Raw genomic sequence first — 17,572 nt, 5'->3', positions numbered from 1 at the left:
ACTTCTACTGCTACTGATACGGGCTACTGCTACTGCTACTGCTAACTGACTCTGCTACTTGATACTGCTGCTGTTGCTGCTGCTAATGCTGCTGCTGCTGCTGCTACTATTGATAATAATTCTCCTTCTACTTCTCTTTCTAATATTGCTAGCGATGCTTCATAATTTATTTTTAAATGTATCATTTTGAAAACAGGAAAGAACTGTTATATATATTTTCTTAAAGGGATCTTTTCACGCTTTGGTAAATTGACAAAATTGAAAAAAGTTGTTTCAGATTCGTAAGTTTTCGTTTTAGTTATGATATTTGTGAGGAAACAGTAATACTGAACATTAACCATGCTCTAATATAGCCATTATATGCATCTTTTGACGATTTTAAAACCTAAAAATTATTAAGCGTTGCAACGCGAAACGATTGAATAATTTGGAGAGTTCTGTTTTTGTCGTTAAATTTTGTGAAAACTACGAAGATTGCTTATATAAGGTATAAAATACGTCGGAATGTGTACCGGCGGAATAGCTCAGTAGGCTTAAGCGTTTATACTACAGGACTCTTCCAGGACTCCAGGGGTCACTGGTTCGAACCCTGCTCCGGGCAATGTTCATTCCTTTTTTTTTATTTTTTTCTTGATTTTTTACTGGAGCTTTTATGATCCAATGTTTACATTATCAATATAAAGCATTTAATGAATAAGTTAAAAAAATGCCAAAATCTGTGAAAAGGCCCTTTAAAGGTGTAAAGAATCTAAACTTTTCCGCGATTAAGTTTTATTTAACTGGATTAGTATAGGCCACATAACAGACGCTATTGTACTGATTTGTACTAAACAACATTTTGTCATAATCAACAGTTTTAACATGCCGCAGTTCTCCTTGGAAGTTAACCTTTGATTGAGTTATGTTAAAACATTAACACGGTATTTGTTGACAGTTTGTCCTGTCACAATTATATATTAGTTGAGCCAACGTGTGATAAAGATCCCTTTTGGGGTGGCGATAAATACTATTATATTGTTCAACAGTGGGAGACTAAGAAAACATACGTTACAATTAATTTGTCTACTTTGCCTGCTTCTTCTTTATATATTTTTCTTGCTAATCGTTTAAGTTTAGTTTTAGTTAAGTAGGTATATCAATTTACATTTTTTGATAGATATTTATTTGGATAGTAATAGTATGTTTTATTTGACTTGACATCATTGAACCGGTTTATTCATTGATAAGATCGGGATCTCCACAGGTGTTTAATCTCGATTGTTAGGTGGGGAGAAGGGTCCGAATGATAATGTTGTCGTCGGCTTACGAATCACATTTCACAAGTTTTAGACAAATATGCATACGTTATAAACCTAATTTAAGTATTACATAGATAATAACTTATCTTTATTTTGATGAACTACGTTTAAGGTATAAAACTATAATTATCTATGTGTTGTGTGCCGCATACATACCATCTTGCTTTTTTAAATTTGCTCACAACGGTCCGAAGTCATAAACATTCATTATGCATTGGTTGCTAAAGCACAGTGTATACTAACTAACCTATGTTTATTGTTGTTTGCTAGGGTTTATTATTATGTTTTATTTTTTTATTTTATTTTTTTGGGGGGGGAGGGCTTTTATAGAAGATTTCAACTAGTCCTTCAATTAACGAAAAAAAATATTGGTATAGGAAATATAAAAGAGTAATAGACAGCTTCATTCATGCTGTTCTATTATGGTGTTTTAAACGCATATAATTATGTATGGTTGATGAAGCACATTGTATGCTACCGATGTTTATTGTTGTTTGATGATGATGTTAAGTTGGTGTTGCTGTTGTTGTTAATGATGATGAGGAGGAGGAGGAGGAAGAAGAAGAAGAAGATGATGATGATGATGATGATGATGATGATGGTGGTGGTAGTAGTGACGACGACGACGATGATGATGATTTTGATTATGATAATGAGATTTGAATTAAATTAATGCGCAAAGATTTTTCTTTTTAGCGGCCAAGTGCAGATATCTGCGCTCGGCCGCTGTAAGGGTTATGTAATATTTGCAATCTACATAGGAGTCAATAGCAGATACCAAGCACCATATGCTATGAGAAACAAAAGCAAAATATTGGCAATCGCTGAAATCTCGAATATGACTTAATCATTTTATTAAATGAAAACCGGTAACTATTTTAAACGGTTATTATATTGCAACAACTTAGCGGTGTTTATCCAAAAGACCATTGTTATAATTACAGGGACGTCAATAGGCCAAACTATTCAGGAAATATGATTTGAGTCGTCAAGGATAGATTTTGAGATCAATGTACGTCCGATGAGATTTAAAGGGAGTTGGAGGCGTAGGGACAGATTCGTTCGAGTACGCGATCATTTGAGAACAAATTATGTTGAAGCTTTATCGGAATTCCGGAAATTTGCGATCGGTACCGATTTTTCCTGGTTCTTTTTTATTGATTCTGATAAGTTAGCGGCCGGCACGGACATGAATATTTACTGACGAAAACCTCTTCGCTACTTTCCGAAAATCTTCGACATGTTGCAAATATCCGTAATATTCCGCACTGTACTCACCAGAAATTGCAACTAGAAAGACTACAATAAATCAGTTATCTACGGCTCGGGCGGGGATTTACCTTTTATCCCTGTAAGGGACCTAATGCCCCAGACTACCGGCTATTTTTTCCGGAATTCGAACTTGATACACTTGATATCCCTGAATTAAATATTTATATCCGCAATTTTGATCTCTAGAGTGCTGACTGTTAGTATTGTATTTGACTGGAATGACTGTCGATTATGTGTTTTTAAGATTAAAACAAGCTTACGAAGAACTTTGTGTTTGCTTTTTTTGTACGCTTTCTTTTTAAAAATGTATTGTCCGCCACGGACGCAACAATTGACCAAATGTACCAGATTGTGGTCTCTTTAAAGTGCTATGTTTTTACTGCCGTGATATCTTTAACAAACTACACATTATTGATCGTGGACGTTTTATACTCTTATTGAATTTGTTTCCCCAAAATATGCTCTTCTATTAGTAGATGTTTAGGTGACGATGTTCTAATTATAGATCTTACACGGCCAAGAAACACTAGATAGGTCTTTGCAAAGAGAGCTGTTGGATATCGTGAATGCGTTCAATGTGGCCTGTTTATTTCAGAAAGCTATGTGCAATGTTTTATGGGGATTTCTATCAAATTGCCAATTGCAAAATGTGATTTAATTCATTCGGACCTACAAGCGGGAAACTTCTTCATTAAAATTCAATGGGCTTTTAAGAAGTTCGTTGAAAGGCCAAATTTTACGTTAAACGCCGAAAAAATTGCTACTCAGTCTTATTATCACTCTTTTTGTAAGATTTACCAGTAGACGTTCTTCAGTGAATTAAGCAAACACACAGTGCCGACAATATGGAAGGGTATTTAGGTAAAAATTACATCCTTCTTTGTGACTGTGTCAGGATTCTTGATGGTACTTTCAATTAGTATGTACACACCTTTTCATGCTTGATGACACTTACATCTTGCCTGATGTACAATGTCTATTTACATTCTGCTTAATGGTATCATGCATGTGTACAGATGCAACATTCTTGTTCGTTAATTGCATGCTGCATATGTGTATGTTGGTTTGTGCAGAGAGACTTGTACAATAGGCGCAGTGCATAATGGAATCAAATATTAATGCGTTTAATAAATTAACGCGATGGTAAGATGTGAGTTTCACCCAAGCACAAAGCAACATACTATCATGCATGATACAATGATGTCAATTGACAGTCATTCCGAAATGCTACGGAGGACTACGGAAATTTACGGCGTATAACGGAAATTTTATGTTATAGGAGAAATTGCGCACCTTTGTAAGATATTTGCTACTGAACCGAAATTAACCGCGTGTTTGTAGACTTAACTTTTTTTTGGTTAATGACTAACCATAATTTTTGTACAGTAATTTACCTTCAATAACCAAAGAAAGTCTATGGATATATTTCAATATATGCTACTAATGCATGTATGCAGAGCTCCAGATAAGACGCTTAAAGTCGTAAAAAATTGAATTAAATTTAGTAAAAAGTAGACTTAAATTCTGTGCGTACGGTTACACATTGGAAAATAAAATAAGAATTCAAAATTTGTGATCATGCGTAAAACTCAATATCAATGCATATAATGTAAACATTTTATCAATGAGTTCCCACTCGTCTAGGCCCTCATTACAATTATGAAATCAACAGCACTTTAACGTTATTATGAATAACAGACCATCTTTACAACAGTCGAAAAGCCGAACGTTTTCCATTATCTGGTCCTTTTATCGCAAAAAGTCTGCTGTAACCCGGCAATTGTCATGAGCTCTTCTTAGACTATAAACCTAAATGCGGATGTGCCAAAAATTATATTTACCTGAAAAAAAAAGAATTAATAATAGACTTTAAGGCTGGATTATTATAGAGTGTAAACCAAGATTTTGCTGAAAAAGTTATCTGGAACTTTGCATGTATGTTGAGAGGAAATCGATTACATAATTTCAATTTTACTAGAGTACTTTTATATTGCACCACATAAAATGCTTTTAAAACTATAATATTGAAGTGCACATATAAACTTTATTATAGATGGGTAGGTATTTCGTGTCAATCTCTTTCACATATGAAAGAGCTGTTGGTCATTGCTGCTTTAAGTACATATAGATGCATGACACAATTTAGATTAAGCAAAATAAAACACTAGGTATTTGCCAAGAGTCAAATATATACGAGCAGTAAGAGCGTAATCGTGCACAGCGAGACTTACTCATGTAGAATTGAAACTCTTATTGCTTTCTTTCGAAATAATTTCATGTGTCCGATCTAATATGCAATATGCCCGGTGTTTTTTTTTTGCGGATTAATGTTCCGTTTTAGATCCATAATTAACGAATGCCTCAATATTTTCAAAAATTAACACCGGAATAATGTTCACCGACATTTTTTCATACAGATTGGATATAAATATTATAGAGCTTAACAAAAAATACATTAAGCCCTGTTTCTCCCGGCACACGTGCTGGACACACAGGTGGTTAGCGTGTGGCTATGATAATAATTAGTGAAAACATCTTTTTGAATGATAAATAATCATATTAAAACGAAAAATCAAATTTTCTATAAAAAAAAAATCACTACCGTTTTATATATAACAAGGTATCCAACTCGAAATCATCCGAAAACGGGGTGCATCGTTTTGAGCGGCCATTACTAAATTAATTTTGCAGCGATTTTCATGACCCGGTCTTATTCAACGCAGAAATGAATTTCCGTTTAGGAAATGTATATATATTGTTATATTTCTACACATGCTGGGTCAAATTTTAAGAAATAAAGCTATACATAATTCGCTTGACCCAGTTGTGATCGATCAGACCGTATTTATGAATGAAATCTCCAGTTGTAAAAGACACAACTCCGCATTGGAGCAATGAAATCACTCTTGTGTTTAAAATGTCAGTTGGTTGAAATGTATGTAAACAAAGGTTTGAAAATGCGCTGGACAGTTAGTTTTGATGCATAATTCTACGGCAAGCACGGTAAGAATGTTTTGTTCATACGTTTTATTGAATTATGGTATCGAGGTTCGTGAACTTTGCAGGGAAAATGCCCATTTCCCCGTGAAGATTTCAGTCATGAATACTGTCTGATCGATCACAGCTGGGTCACGCGAGTTGTGTATCGTGTTATTTCTTAAAAGTTGACCCAGTATTTGTAAAAATATTGCAAGACATATACATTTCCAGAAAGGAAATTTATTTCTGCGTTGAATAAGACCAAGATCGTGAAAATCGCTGCAAAATTGATGAAGTAATGGCTGTTTTAAAACGATGCATCCCGTTTTCGGATGATTTCGAGTTGGATACCTTGTTGAATATATATTTAACTTATTTTTTTTAAGAAAAGTTGATTTTTCGTTATAATATGATTACTTATCATTCAAAAATATGTTTTCACTAACTAGTATTATAGCCACACGCTAACCACCTGTAGCTGGACACTTTTAAAAAACACTATACAAATTCAAGTACTTATGCACTTAATTGATTGTAAACAATGACGGTTGAAATCCGTGCGTGGGAATTTTTCTGGTAACCAAGAGCGACGTCAACGTTCATGACAAACCTGTTTATATGACATTTATTTATTGATTTTTTCCAACTTGATTGAAAATTATGTTTTATGATATTTTAATACATGTAGATGAAGTAGTTGTTTTCTCAACGAGGAGTACAATAGTTGTACAGTACTAGACACGAGTACTTGTAACTTTCAGGTTTCTCTGTATACCACAGACATTATATAGTCATAAAATGATAAATATGTGTTTATAGAAATTGTAATTATAGCATGGTAAACAGACTAGAGAAATCTGAAAGTTTCACGCACAGGTCTGTGGCAATGAGGGTTTGGGCTACTTTATAAATATGAGGTCGATATGCAATGCACATCGGTAGATTACGTCTACTGTAATTATTTTGACTAGGGAAGGGCCACAATTCCAACACATCAGCCCCGTTATGTTCTGAATAAAATACATGTATAATTTCTTGAGTGCCAATTGCATCTTACAAATATCAAAAACATTCACGGCAGTCAATTCATTGTGTAAACTTACTGGTCTTCATGGCAATAATGAACGTATTTAGTTTAATGGAGATTATATAACGAAGGGAACTAATTCAGCTTATTCAGTTTACTAGTCAAAATGATTCGGATGTTTTCGCTTTTTTTTTTCCGAAAAGTAATTTATTCAACATACGGAAAATAAACGCGCGCCACCTGATGTCATAATTTAGTAACTTGCATTCTGCTCACTGCCTGTTGCTAACTGCCGTTGTTAATGACGCTTAGTGGCAAAACCGATTATGACTGGTTTCAGGAATAATGAACACACAAACATTGGATAGTCACCAAGCATGTTGAAACAATCATCAAGTATAACCGATAGAGAACAAGCATGTTGGAACTGTCATGAAGCATGTTAGAATAAACATCACGCATAATGTAAATATTATTCATGAATGATATAATGTTGCAGCAATCATCAAGTATAAACGAATAGACAACAAGCATGTTGGAATTGTCATAAAGCAAATTAGAATAAGCATCAGTCATAATGTAAATATTCACCACGAATGATGTAACTTTTACCTAAATATCCTTCCATAGACATGTGTTGTTACTAAAATAGACATAGAGATTTGAGCATTGGGAGTGACCTAATCATACTGTGCTTTAGCAGTATTACGGAATACCGTTAGTGCCATCGTGGTTACACATTAAAATCCAGAGGGCGAGAACGCGAGAACGCGATAGTACGATGGCGACAATGTGACAATACGATGATGACAGGGTGACAATACGATGGCGACAATGCGATAGTACGATGGCGACAATGCGAGAACGCGATAATACGATGACGACAATCAGACAGTGCGATGACGACAGTGCGACAATACGATGGCGACAGTGAGATAGTACGATGGCGACAATACTACAGTTCGATAGTGCGAAAATACGATGACGACAGTGCGAAAATACGATGACGACAGTGCGACAATACGATGGCGATAGCCGACAGTGCGATAGTACGATGGTGCCAATGCGATAACGCGATAGTATGATGGCGGCAATTCGAAAATGCGATGGCGACAGTGCGACAATACGATGGCGACAATGCGATAGAACGATGGCGACATTGCGATGATACCACGGCGACAGTACGATATGACTATCGCATTGTCGCCCCCGTACTATCGCACTGCCGCCATTGTATTGTCGCACTGTCGCATTGTCGTCATCGTACTAGCGCGTTTTCGCAATCGTACGAACGCATTGTCGCCATCGTATTGTCGCACTGTCGTCATCGTACTTTCGCGTTCTCGCATTCTCGCCCTCTGGATTTTAATGAGTAACCACGGTGGCCCTAACGGTATTTTGTACAGTAAATTGCGTAAAATCTGGTTTGGAATAACAATTTATATGCCGAAAACAGATGTTGAAAACCCGACTTTGTTTTATAAGTAGTAGTCTAAATATACAATGAGTTTTCCGAGCATTAAATAAACATATTAAAATAAAATTCATGTTCGTATCAGTTGAAGTTCTTGTTAATAGTAGAAGCAAAGAACACAATAAAACGCTGATTGGGCTTACTAATTTGAGGCAAGAAAAAACACATCGCGCTATTATATATTACATATAACGCGCATCCGCAAAGTTCGAGCGCCCGTCTCGGTGCCGTCGTTTCCGGTGAAAGTTTCGCACAGGAGCTACCGAGTTTGGATATGAGACCACGAATCATGGCTTGACTTTATATATCAGTCAGCGTAGTACCTGACCAGACTGCGCGGTTGGACAAGCTAGGATGGACCAACTTTGGCCGCATATGACATAAGACCCATTTTCGCATGACGCGGGTCATCTGACCTTTATAATGTGTATATAGCTTTGAATGGAATTTGCACATAGTTTTTGGCATGGACTTATTGTTATGTTAATGTGTTGCACGCTTTCAAAAGCAGAGGGCATATATAAGATCAATTATACTACGGAGTTCATTTTCTGTTGCAAAATGAAATGCAATAAAGATTGTTACTCAGCGGTGTGTACAGTATGACAGCGTTGTCTGTCTGCGATGCATTTATACTGGTTCTAAGCTGGCATACTCACCAATTGGACTCAACCATCTACTCGAACAAGAAATGATAAGTTCTACTAGCATAAACCTTTAATTGTAACTCATTTTAAAAATATTCATGTTATTTATATTATTCAATTTATTATTCAAAATTATAATTATTATTTCCTTTATTGTTGTTTTTCGCATTAAGAAACTTATTCGGCTTACGAAACTGAAAAAATCCCATTGGAAAAAAATCCCATGGGAGAAAAAATCCCATGGGAGAAAGAATCCCATGGGATTTAAAATTCCCATGGGATTTTTTTTTTTTTTTTAAACACGACTAAACGCATTAAAATATCGTAGTTGTTCATCATTTCATAAAATATGATGTTTCTGAAAGTTTCATGAATAAATCTCTCAAAATAAGAAAAAAAATCCCATGGGATTTTTTTCTCCAATTTTAAAATGGGATTTTTTTATTACTATATATTTTTATATATAATTGGCATAAAACCAATATACAGTCCTTAAATAACGTTAAAATACTTGCAAACGCAAATAAAACACGTTTTTTAAAATGTTCAAAATCCCATGGGATTTTTCTCCCATTTGCAAATTATGGGAGAAAAAAAATCCCATGGGGGAAAAAATCCCATGGGAAAATCGAAAATCCCATGGGAAAATGCAAAAATCCCATGGGAACCCCAACTTTGCTTATAAATTTCATAGTGAAGAAAACGCGTTTTTTGAGTGAAAATAACCAATTATTAATCAACGATAAGACTTTTATCGCATACTATGTCTCAAAGTAGCAAATCTTTAAGAAAAAGGGTACTTAAGTTTGCGAAATTTCGGTTTCGCAAAGTTTTTCCGGTGGCCGTTATGATAAGATTTATGTTGTGTTTTATCACTGAAAACCTATCCTATCCTCGAAAGTACAAACTGTAATTTTAATAGAAAACTGCAACAGAGCTACCCGAAAATGCTAAATAAGCTTTATCGATGTGAAGCTTCAGCTTGTCGTTTTCAGATGCGTGTTTTCAATTTTAAATAAGAATTATGTTTTCCAGAACATGACCAGTTAAAATTTGAAAGCAACCTACGTGTACAAAAGTATAAGTAACACTCAACTTAGCAATTACATAGTATCTTTTTTAATAACAAAAACTCAAAATTAGTCGAAATTTGTTTTTTTTTCCACAAACATAAGATACTATATTTTTTTGCCTACCCTTAACTTCTGTGTGTGTGTAACTATGGGTAAACATTCTTTAATTTGGATAAATAAGATGTTATCATCTTAATTGATCATACATACTGAGTTTCGTGTTAACATAGTTGATTATGTGCTCTGAGTTTGTATATATCCTTAACCTATATATTTCCGTTAGAATGTCTGTGCCGTTTTGTTATCGCCCAGAGTTGTTTTTCATAATTAATACAATTCTTAAAAGATTGTAAACTGGTATAACAAAAACAAACTTCCGCTGCACCAGAAGGAGTGGAATCTATTCTAAGCCATAGACCATCATATTTTTGGAGCGACCTACTGACCAACAGTAAGGCCAAAAAACACCACAAAAACCGACCAAAAACATAAACAAGAACTTTGAAGTGTGGCCTGCATGCAAACAACATAAACTATGAAATGTACGTTTACTGCAAAGTATCACAATTCAAATCAATCGTACACATGATATAAACTGAGATATATTTATTAAACAATTGCTGAATGCAAATGATCATGAGAATCATGACGATCTGGGACAAGATTGAATGCAGATTGAAACTTCAAAACGTTTTGTTCAGTATGCAACATAAGATGCGCATAGCCGATTCATCTATAAATATTTAATATATATCGGACAACACATACAAAACTGCTGCTGTGTTAATATATCAAAGTATTTGATTTATTTTTCAGTAAATGATATACATATATACATAGCTTTTTAAGTTAGCTTATTCATCAGAGATTATTAAGTTATAAGGTTCCGTGATAATGAAGGGGTAAGAATTAGGCCAATAAACTTGTATACTGGTGTTGCGAACAGATAAACTCGTGATCTGGACCCATTCACATGAATGTATGTTTTTAAATTGTAAATTTATGAAATGCTAAAAAAAACATTCGGCGATTTTCAAATAACCTTATGTGCGACTAGTTGAACCACCTTTTCTACCTTTGAACAAGAGATGAACATCCGTTAGTGAACAATATGACAATCGTGAATAATATACATTAGCAAAGTCACGGTTTCAGATTGGTTTAGTTTTTCTTGTAGGATCATGTTTTTATGTTCAAAAATGCATCGGTATAATAAACAACTTCCTTCTTGCAAGTTCGTTTAAACCCAATCATACATGTTGTTCTTATTTCTTAATAGAAACAAGAAATATCTTTAAAAAAGATATACGGCGTTGATTGTGGTTGTAGTTAATGAAAGGTAAAATTTTCAATGAATGAGATCAAAGATAGCGAATGTCTTTTTCTGTGCAGTTCTTAGCTGCAGCAAACGCAGTACGGGATGATACGCAGAGTTTTCGCGGCTTATTTTACATTATTACATATTGCTGGTCATAAACGTATAGATACAAAACAGAAAACCAAAAGAAGAATGGAAGTGAAATTAAATCATATGAGTCAACCGGCCACACGCGAAGTATCCGTATATATTTTTAATATTTATACGCGCGTCCTTCGAACAAACCTGTTTTAGTGGTTTGTCTGGCGTTGCTATTTGATTCGATTATTAATAGTATCGAGAATCATTGCGCTCATGCTTAATTCATTAGTCAATATGATGGCATAATTCTTGTTAAATTAATTAAAGATAATATTTATCATGGTATTGTTGTAAAACACATTAAGAATCTATTATTGACATACCATAGGATATCGCTGGATATCTTCATTTAACATCTGTCTGGTCTAAAGAAAATTCCAGTTCACCTAGTTCACGCTATAGCGTCTTTATTATGTAACGATTATTTTCCTGGCCGCGAACTCCGATCAGCACATAGGGTAGACACGCAGCGATGACCTGTATGTAAACTCTGACATTCACACACAGTGGCCGCAAATTGACCCGATATACCTCGCGAGTTGAAATGCAATGCATTAAAAGTGAGTCTTCGCTTCCACTGCTCTCTATACTTTAACATGTTAACATGTTGACAGGAATATGGAAGTTAGTACTAAATATGAGAAAATAGCCGTTCTCGCGCTGAAAATCTTCTGAAAATAAAAGGTGGACGCACACACTGTATTGATGTCGAGATTGAGTGTAAAACTGTTCTATCTATTAAGCCTTTTCATTAGATATAAAATTGTGTCATGCTGAACACGCAGTAAAACAGTGTTACAAAGACGCGGACATGTTTCCAATGTTCTGGTCGTATTCTCAAATCAGCCAATGCAATCAATGAAGTGTATTCATCCGTACTTGGCCGCGGGAAGTTTTATTTGAATTCTATTGGACGCTAACAAAGGTCAGGCTAAGGTGAAAAGCTGGCGTATACAGCTTACGCCGAAAAAACGGCTTCTTTTTGGACTTCTATAAGAAGGGAGACAAAATATTTCGAATGGACAACCACTCAGAAGTGCGATTCGAGCAATGGGGCACAGACGAGCTAGATGGTGAAGATGAAACGTTCATAATTGTTTATTGTGGGGATCAATGGAAATGGCATGACATAGTATCGACCCGTGAATTCCAAACAGTTTGCGAGATTGAAACATAGTCTAAGTACGTCTATTTTAACTGTGGTAAGTGGTTATTCAATACATAATGTTTTCCGCCATACATGCACACAGTAAAACAGCATTGTAAACATTAGTCTATTACTGAGAGAAAATAAATTGTGTGTGTGTGTTATTTAAGGATATATTTCGTGTAATAATTAGCATTTGTTTTGTAAATATTGTTTATCATTCACCCAAAAACATTTAATTTTTACGAGGAATGCATGCTCAGCTTTTTAAAATAATCAAAGTTACCCTGAAAAATCTTATGCCTATGAATTCCGTCGTATGTATCGGCCTGTAACATTTATGTGTTTAAAAAGGGCTGGAGAAAATAATGAACGTTTAAATCCACAAATGTTTACCATTCATACATTGCATTTTAAGATTGCATATTATATCAATAACTTTGAAATTTTACAATAGTATTTGTTTTATGTATATTTTATAATTTATCACATCTCGTCTTCTTAGAAATTTGATTTTGAAATTCTTGTAGTTCATGTTCATGTACAGGTGTATTATGTTTCGCAACTTTTCCACTATCAAAATAATATAACTAAATGTCATTATCCTCATATGACATATTCATGTGTTATGGTTGCTTGATGTAGAATGTACTTACAATATATGGATTTTTATAAACAATACGTGTTCGGAATCGCCTTGAACGTACGGAATATACTTGGAACCAAACATTATTATGTTCATGGTTTCAATGAGGTATTGTTATGTATATTTATCAGTAAGACGCCCAATGAAAGCGGTTTCAAATCCAATTTTCTTATAAACACATTTTGGTATAATTACTTATGTACTGATACTTTTACTCAAACTCGATGTGAAATTTGTTGGCGAGCCATTTATTATTATGTTTGTATTTGTATATTTTTCTGCTTTAAATGTGTTTTATTGTTTGTCTTATAAACATGTTTATGATTTATATAGCTTTATGTATTTGATATGAGTTTAGATTGTGCAGTGGTGTTGTTCGTTTTAGCATTGTGTCACTTGTATGAAATAACCACCATTGTATTGGAAAACAATTTTCAACTGAGAAATAAACAAGAGGAGGGGGCTCCTTATGTTGATGTGAATGTAAATGTTAGGATCTAAATTATATCCCGTTTAAAATATTACTTATATGAACCTGCAAAATTGTTAATTCAGTAACGCTTTCTTTACTTATACATGTTATAAGCTATATTTTTACCGAGGATTTTGTGAAAACAATTCATTAACAAACGTTTAAACTACCTGTGAAAGGTCTCTTTATTTTACGAATGTGTTCAGCCTACTGAACATTCATTAACATTTGTGACTTAATGTATTGGAATGATATAATAATAATTCCAGATTTGTAGTATCGTATAAGTGATATATATTGTACGAAGAATGGTGACGTTTTAACAATCTATCTGCACTTTGTCATTCAGTCGTTTGCTAAATGGCGAGACATAATGCTTGCTTGTTTTCAATTAATTGCATCATATATTAAAAGGGTCGCACTTATTGCTGCTCTATCTATATAAATACATTACTTATTTTTTTAAAGTAAAGAATATTCATCTTTTTCAGTCCGTGTAAAGCGCACTGTAAACCACACCGACACAGAAAGACGTTTGTATAAATAGAATAACGCAAAGCATATCGAATATGTTCTAATATATGACCCAAATATTAAAACGGCAAGTATATGTATTTGACAAAAAAGTATTTAAAATTTACTCGAGTAATAATCGAAATCTTCCTGTAAAAGTGGTATACTGTTGATATTAACTGACGAACTAATCAATGACTTTTATACCGTTTTAAATATCTCAAATTGACACTCCATAGTGTCGCCACACAGTGTTGAAACGTAGTGGATTGACGTAATTGATCACAGATGTTCGTATTTTTTAACATTGTCATGAAATGAATTTACCATCTGCTTGTGGGAAGATTTATTCTTACCGGAAAACACTTAGAAGCGGGTATGCCAACCTACGCGCTATTCGGGCAGCCAAAAGCAAATTGCCATATACACTTGACGTATAAATATAAAGAAGCAGTAGTTAACCTTCTTTGCCAAATTTACGTTTTTTTTCTGGAATTCAACGTAATGCATTTAAAGATGAAACAATGCTGACACAATAACAATATCATTAATACAATTAATTAATCATGTATACAGAAATTTAATTTAGAAGCATTGTATCATACTTACATACAGTTTGGTGTGTAATTTGAATTGAACTTTGTAATCTTTATAGGGGATATATACCACGCGATTTATTTTCTTAGAGTCTTCCTTTTAGTAATGAATTGATATTTCTTTGAACAGTATGTTTAATTGGTATTACTAATATGTAATTTAATAATCCGTAGACTATGTGTTGCGTATTTGCGAGAGAAGATAACATATACAATGTTCACCAAATACATAATACAGGAACATAAATTCCTGCCTCTCACTTAAAGAAAATATGACATAAGATGACTGCTGTTAAGAGCTTATTATATAAATTTGCATTGTATTATTTAAGAAATAGAAAAGCTCAGTGAGGGCCCTATGGCAGAAGAGTGACCAGCCAGGCAGCCCAAAATAGTATATGGATCGAAGCCGAACATTTTTGTGTAGATAAATGTCAATAGAAATAAAAATAAATAACACAATATAAATTCCATCAATATTTATCAGTTACTATATATGTACCGTAGTATTGTTGTGCGCTTGTTGTCTCCCTGAAAAAGTTGGACACGGACAAATACTCTTCTTTATACAAAATTCATTTTTATTGTAAAGCATTTCACATATTGAGGTACATTTTATATAAAGATAACTGCTTATATCACACACAACATGTTGCAAAACATTTATCCTAAAAATAGCATTTAATTTTTGCATTTATTAAGATGTGGTTAATAATAACAAAACACATACTCGTGACCTGCCAAACGAATCGTGCGTTTACCCTAAGTATTTAAAGAAAAATCTTTGCTTTGTACCACTTGCACAAATGTTACAAATAACTAACATTCTAGCGGGCACTATTAGATGCGCGCGCATCTTTACAGGGCACTAAACAAAATAACGGACCTATGAAGTGTATATACGCAAAGAAGAAAACAAACTTATGTGAGGAATAATAGTTTTACTTATAGCAGTTGTACGCTAATTTTTATCAACTAGACTACGTATCCAGAGCCACTGATTTCCACAAAATGACGATTTATTCGAATTTAGAATAGATCAGACAAATGTTATATCACACAGATTTTTAAATGTAATTTTAAAAATATCGATTAGGGGTGGCTTATGTTAGTTGAGATGTCAGAGTGTAAGAGGGACATTATCTTTGTGGAAAAGTTAATCATACTTGTTTAAACCACAGGTAACAGCTGTCCAGGTTTATTCCAAATATGCTGGTTAATTAATGCTTGTGAAACATGTTCAACTGCATGATTATTTTATTTCATTGAATGAAAATCAGACGAGGAATCTTATTCAAGACTCGAAAGTGAAGAAGAAGAAATCGTTTAATGCGATAATTTAACAAATCTTAAGGACAAAAGTATTGGTTTAAGTGATGTGCGGACCTGTTCTTACAATTAAAAAATTAGCGAAGACGACGTCAAGGAAAGAACGTTTTACTCCCTGTATACGTATGGTACAGAAGCCGTTGCGCAAAATTTCTTAGAATGGACGGAATGGATGAATGTTCTAAAGGGAAATACTTCATTCAGAGCCATCACTAACACGGTAGATGACAAAGAGCGACTAGAAGGAAGCCTAGGAGCGCGCTATAGCATAAACAATATGCTGTAGAGTAAATAATAATATAAATAACGAGAATTGTATCTTTCCGGCGCGCTTTTATCACTTCTAAAGCATGAATAAACAAGGGAGGCAATTCGTGATGTCACAAATTTGCAATAAACAAACAGTCGCAATTTATTATTTCGCTTTACGTGTGTTTAAATCATGTTTAAAACCTCTTTTCTGATTGGATTGAACAGTCTAAAATCATCCAATCAAGAAAGTTGAGACATTAATCTTCCAGAACATTTAATGTCATTCTGCATGCAAGCTATATAAAAAAAACAATCGTAAACAAAAAAGTTCTGAATGTTTTTTGTTTCGCGGTTACAGACAGCTGAAATCAATAAAATATTACGTTTGAATCATGTATATCAAATGAGAAACAAATTCATACCTTTATAAACCAGTAAAAGTCGGTAAAACCAAAATCTTTGGGAACGATCATCGTGTTTTGCGGAACCGCGGCGTATTGTTTTTCGGAAACCGAAGATCGGTAATTTCCGTAACTTATCGGAAAAAATCAGCAGACAGGTTCTCGTTAAATATGTGTATGATTTTCTAAAATATTATACCATGAAATTGTTGTATAGCAATTCACAAGTGATTTAAAGTAAAATTTCATCGATTTCGGTGAGGAACACAGTCTGACACTGCTTTAAAATACGAATCAAGGCTCAACTTGAGTGCATAATATATGTAAAAAATCATATTTCAGTTTATCCTTCTATCCGATAGTTTCATCAACTCCTAAAGCTCGTTCACCCATTTATTTAGTAAATGGTCACACATATCTGATGAAACTTGAATTACTTATTTTTATTCAGAAACTTCTTTCACATAAAAGGTTTTTTTCTGTTTAAAAATGTCGATTTTCTACATTGTTTGAAAAATATAGGCAAAGATTTAATATAAAATGCCGATACTGTTGAAAATATTTCTTTTAATCAGTTTTTTTGGTTTTATAATTAACAAAATATCACTTTATTGATTAATATAAAATTTATAGCAAACATTTCATGTTTTCCAATACAATAATGACATAACTGATTGATAGGAAGACATGAACAAATCAGGATTGCTAGGGTTCTCGTCTGGATTGGTCATGTTAGTAAGGAAGAACCTGATATCTAAATTTATTCGCCTGTATTTGTTGTTTAGACATAACATGTTTAATTAAATGTCTCAAAGTTTTGACAATGTTTTCATACATTAAAAAAGTCAATGTAACTCTTTAGTGGCTGAGAAGAACTTGTTGCCGACTAAACAGGAAAAGAGGATATATGCTTATTGGATTTTATAAAAATATATGTAAAAATCATTATGCATTTATGTTCTGAGCAAAAGTGGTATTTCTAGTTAA

The sequence above is a fragment of the Dreissena polymorpha genome, chromosome 6 (assembly GCF_020536995.1).
Source record: "Dreissena polymorpha isolate Duluth1 chromosome 6, UMN_Dpol_1.0, whole genome shotgun sequence".
Classification (NCBI taxonomy): Eukaryota; Metazoa; Mollusca; class Bivalvia; order Myida; family Dreissenidae; genus Dreissena; species Dreissena polymorpha.
Note: the sequence above shows the minus strand (reverse complement) of the source record.